This window comes from Carya illinoinensis, chromosome 2 (genome assembly GCF_018687715.1).
Source record: "Carya illinoinensis cultivar Pawnee chromosome 2, C.illinoinensisPawnee_v1, whole genome shotgun sequence".
Taxonomy (NCBI): domain Eukaryota; kingdom Viridiplantae; phylum Streptophyta; class Magnoliopsida; order Fagales; family Juglandaceae; genus Carya; species Carya illinoinensis.
In genome coordinates this window covers 20,613,889-20,619,892 of record NC_056753.1, presented here as the reverse complement: position 1 = coordinate 20,619,892, position 6,004 = coordinate 20,613,889, and positions in this window count along the sequence as shown.

Here is a 6,004-nt window from a genome sequence, read left to right as displayed (position 1 = left end):
TAAACATGAAAGAGCTAATTTTGCCAATTTATGTGCCACATTATTGGCCTCCCAATATTTAAAGCAAACACTCCAGCTTGATCTTTTAATAAGCATGCTTTGAATACCAACAATCACATTTCCATAATATGTAGAAATATCTCCCCTACTATTTATATCATTCACAATTGTCTGAGAACCTCTTTTCAGTATCACCCTTGACAGCCCCAGCTTAATGTAGAAATCCATAATTCTCCTCAAGGCTAGTGCCTCTGTTATAACATGCTTCATTTTATGCTTTATGTTTGAACACAAAGCAGCCAAAATCTCTCAAACAATGTTTCTGATTATCACTCTTAAGCCCCACAATCTTTGACCGATTATCCACAACATCTTCCAAGTTGGCCTTATAGAATAAACTTATTGGTTTTGTCTAGTTGTTTAAGGTTTTCTTTATTCTTCTTGATAGCATACTCTCCTATTGATAACTCTGTGCTAGAGTACCAGACTGCTTTGCATTCAAAGTCACCATTCTTGGATGCTCAAATTTGTTTTAAAAAATGAAGAAGTTTCTGCTTAACCATATTCTTCTCATTGTTTAAGCCACTAACTCAACCTCTTCAGCATTTAGTTTCTCATAGTTTCATCCATAACTCCATTAAAACAATTTCATTATTGGAGCACTTATGCATTGGGTTCCTAGTTTCTTCCCAAACATCGGAGGTTGCAGGACATCTCTACAAGGCATGCACAAATTACTCAACTTCTATTTCATAAACTGGGCATAAGCTATTATCAGTGATATTCTTCTTGAAAAGGTTCAATTTGGTTCGGAGTAAATGTTGGCCAGCCATACAAAATAAATGTTTCACCATACCTTCCACTTTTAAGTCTTATATCCACTTCCAGCGATCTTTTGTTTCAGCTAGTTTTGATGTTTTCTCTCTCATCAATTTATTTCTAGTATGCTCTAAATGGTAAACACTTTTAATAATAATCATCCCACTATTAGAATGTATCCATATAATTTTATCATCAATATCCAACCTACTCAAGGGGATGTTGTTAATAATTTCTACTTCATCTTTATTAAAAGTCTCATTAATTAGATTTTCATTCCATTACCCATCCCTTGCTCAATAAGTACACTTTAGTTGCATCTCTGTTGAAATTATTTATAGGGGATTGAACCTGGTATATTGTTGGTATAAGCAGCCACTTGTCCTTCTAAATTTTGATTTGGTCACTATTTCCCACATTCCACATCGAACTAGCCTTAACCAACTATTTAGAGGAAAGTAGGCTCCTCCATATTAGTGAAGGTCCTTACCCAATTTTGCATTTTACATATCACCTTGCTTGATATATTTATCCTTCATAATTGTGGCAAGCAGGGATTGAGGTTGTTTTAACATTCTTCAACGTTACTTTGCAAACATAGCCTTGTTTAAGCATTCAATATCCCTGAAACCTAAGCCTAATTTTTTTTTTTTTTTTTCATTTTAAACCAACTTCCCAAATGTACTCTATTCTCATTCTGCTTGTGACCCCACTAAAATTTTGACATGAGTGAAGTGAGTTAATTTGAAAATAACATACAAATTTTGAAGAATAACATTTTTCATGCAAGTGTTATCATGCAAGACCAAGATTAATTGGCTAGTTTTTCATACTTAACTGCTTGATATCCCTCTTTTGTATAGCTTGTTTCGCATCGCCAATCATGGATATTCAAGGAAGAAAAGGCTTGACAATGACATCCACAAAGATCTACTCTATCGACACTGACCTGGAGGTAGTCCTTTTTGATAATTTCACTCATCTATCAATATTTAATGACTTAACATTATATCCATATATAACATTAAGACATTTTAATCCGACCTATAGGTCGTCCCCTCCGTGACGTGAACTCGTGACGTGGCCTTTGCTCTTATACTAATTGTTATAATCCAATTATTGATATAAAAGTTTTAAGATTGTTGGATATTAATTTGATTAAACGTTCAACCCTTATAATCATGAGATGGAATTGAGGAGTGATCCACAAATGGTTTGTTAAAATGATTTGTTCGGTTGATTTTGTTCTCATTGAATTGCTTTTTCGTAGGGAAAACCCAGGAAGTGAGGGAGGGGTTTTTTGCTTTGGGATTTGATTGAGGATGATTCGATTAATAAGCATCGAAGAACAACAACGTCATGTTTGGTAACAAAATGAAACGAATTTCTCACAATTTTATTTTTTAAATATCACTCAAATACAAAATAAATTTCTTTCATATTTTTAATTTTGTAATCATTATAATTTTCATAAATTTCAAAATAAAATACAAAAATCAATACAATTTTTTCAAACTTCAAAATAAAAATAATATTCAAATAAATTTTTAACTTTAATATATTTTTATGAAAAATTATATTCTCAAGTTGATATTGATAACACAGATAGTAAAATACTTACATAACATAATTTAATTTGAAAAAAAATCTTAAAATTTAAATCTTATAAATTTAATTTTAGTATTTAATTAATGTGGATAGTATGTTCTAGTATTCTATACACTGATTTGATAATAGAATAATTTTAATTTTATTTAATTTTTTTACTTTAGTTTTCTCTAAAATTCAATAAAACATCATAATTTAAACCATTTTACCGATTTACAAAATTTTAAAATAGTCCGAATGTGCAAACCAGTCATTAAATACTCAAATCTTGTTTGACTTTCAACCATTGAAATAATCCATTTGAAAAACTGTCCATTTTTTTTTTTGGAAAAAATTGGAAGGCAACTTCCCTTGAAGAGTGGTCGAGTTTAAAGTTAATTTTGGAAAAGTCTCGTTCGTTATTAATTTAGTACACTCTAATTAATGAGAAACATCTCGAGAGATGTAGAATAACTATCAAAGAAAGCAAATTTTGTTTTATATTTTTTATTTTTTTATTTAATTTTTTTTATATTCTTAAATATTTTTTTAAAAAAAATCATAATATCATTAAAATAATACTTTCTGAATCATTAAATAAATAAAAAAAAAATCTTTCCAGACAAAAAGTTGAGATCCAAAACATTTCTATTAATGAGAAACATAGGGCCGTCTATAAGGTTGTTATGTCGGAAATAGCATTTGTTTTTAATTTTTTAAAAAACGAAAGGTTTAAAAAAAAAAAAGAGGTGGAGAAGGGAGGTGGCAAGCGGTTGTTCTAAAAACAAGCTTACAAGCATCCATTCTTATAGGGGTGTTCAAAATTCCGGGACTTCCGATTCCGACCGATTTTCGCTCCGATTCCGACTCCGACGGAGTCGGAATATTCGGTACTTGGGATCGGAATCGGAAGACTACCGATTCCGATTCGGAAGTCGGAATCGGAATCGGTACCCAGTTGGTTCCGAATTCCGACTTCCGACTTTTTAAAAAAAAAATATTCCAGCTGCAAAACGACGTCGTTTTGCAACTGGAATATTTGTGCAAGTAAAACGGAATGGCGTCGTTCCATTTAAATGGGAACGACGCCGTTTTGAGGAACCACTTATGACTTACCTCAGTCCGGACTCCGGACACAGCTCACGCCTCACAGACCTCCATTTTGCCGATCTCCATTAAACCATTTTGCTTCACAGACCTCTCAGTGCTCTCACGCCGCACGCCACACGAAGCCGCCGCCCCCCACGGTGACTCCGTCCGCCGTAGACTGCCATCGCCGCCCCCCACCGTGACTCCGTCCGCCGAATCCGACCAGTTTTCTCCAAAAGGTAAAAACTGGTGACTTGTGTAAATTGTAATGTGTATTCCGAATTTAAAATTTTAAATGGATTAGATTGGATGTATGGAATTTTTCTGTGAATGGTGAACTGAGTTGTGAAATGATTATGTATTGAGGAACCGTTTTTCATTTTTAGTATTTTATTTGTTTGTGATTTTGGCCATTGAAGGCAACCTATTTGTGGAAATGTCACAAAGAAACGAAATAGGCTTAATATGAAGAAATTTTACTGTGTGAATTGGGGCTTTGATAATACATTAGCTAAAAAATACTTTTACACAAAGAAACGATTTTTTTGTTTACATATTCGTAGTCTCATTAGGAAATTTGAAGCGTGATAATGAAGGATATAAACATTGTGGCAATTATGTTCTTTTATAATTCTTTTCTAAACCCATGACTTATTTTTTTTCAATTTGTAATTAAAGAGTTGAAAATATTGAGAATTTGATCTCTAGATATCTTTTATAAAGGAAACGACGACAACCGTCATCAAATTGCAAGATTATTAATTTCAAGGAAAGTTACTTAACTCATAGCACATGAATGCTTCTCCAAATCCTATTGGTGTTAGTGTAAATTCCACAAGGAATATGTGGCTAACAGATTTGCATTGGTGTGAAACCCCCTCATGTGACATTCAAATGGGAATTAATGATGTTCTTGTGGATGGTCCATTGGAAGATTGTGAGGATCTTAATAATAAAATGTGTATATAATTAAGTTATTTTTGAAAGTCTAATCTTGTCTCCAAGTTTCATCATGGTTCAATAGACAAAATGGCCCCCTTTATAGTTCAATTGCTTTTAGCTCCAACTTGACATGATCTTGCTTTTGTTTTAAGAATGTAACCATGGATAGCCTTTCAGTTGCTCAATGGGGGACTGCCAAGATGACAGAACTAGGATTTTGAATCAAGGGATGCCAGGTATAACTCAAATATAAAATAGAGAAAAATAGAATGATGTTTCAAACATTTCAATCTCCAGCTGTTTTGAATATTCAAATAAATAGGGTTTTTCAAGCCTCCATTTAGATCCAAAATTCATGTTAATGGGATTGATAAAGGGTATGCACATACTTGTATTTTCATTGTTTGTAGCAAGAAGCAAGGATGGTCAAAACTTTCTTCACAAGAATCCAAGAAAAACAAAATATAAGTTCAATCTTAAATGCTCAAAGGCAGGCAGCCTACCCACTTAACAGCCTGTCTTTGCTCCAAATAACTGCAAATTAAATTAGTTTAAGCTCACGTTGACTTGCTTCCGTTTAACTTAAAATAAAAGTAAAATATAGTCAAATCTTAATGGTAGCCTCGTTTTCATTACAAACTTCTGTAGAACTTTCCATCGTGGATATTTCTCAACCAATATATATATATATATGAATGTTGAATATATATATATATATATATATGTATATATATATATGTATATATACACACCAATTTGATGTATCTTCATTCTTCATTCTTCATTCTATGGAGTTTCATTCTTCATTCTTTCTCACAATTCTTCATTCATTTTTGGCTTCTATGTCACTTGGCAGCATGGTTTTTTTGGGTATCTGAATGTAAGACGATAAACCATGCTTATTAATTTGGTTTTCTATATATGTGACAGATTTGAAGCTATGGAGGAAGAACCATATGAGACCCCAGAACAGGATCAGGATGCCACAATGCCGTCCCCAACACCGAGATCGAGACCCTCTTCCAGAACACAAACTTCATGTGCAAGTAGTCGATTCCCAATGCCGGTAAATATAGAAGATGAAGATACATTTAATGAGGAGGCTGAGATGGGTATTGGGGATGAGTCGGATGTACCACCTCCATCCGCGAGTGCCAAGCCACCACGTCCACGATCAAATAAAAAAAGATCGTGGACGTGGGAACATTTCACCAAGGTTGACGGTGATCCCTCGGAACCGCACGCGGCGTGCAACCATTGTGGCCAAGAAGTTGGATGTCATTCAAAGAAACAAGGCACTACTGGATTGATATCACATCTAAATGGTTGCCAGAGGTATAAGATAGCGAAGGGATTAGCGGCCAAAGATCAGACAACGCTGAGTTATGAAACTTCTACTGCGACTGATGGTACGCAAGTTAAGAAAATGACCATCCCTCAATACAGTGAGAAGTTGTTGAGAGATGCGCTTGCCGAGATGATCATTGAAGATGAGATGCCTTTTATGACAGTTGAAAGAAGAGGGTTCCGAAAGTTTGTCAAACTCATTGAGCCACGATTCCCAATG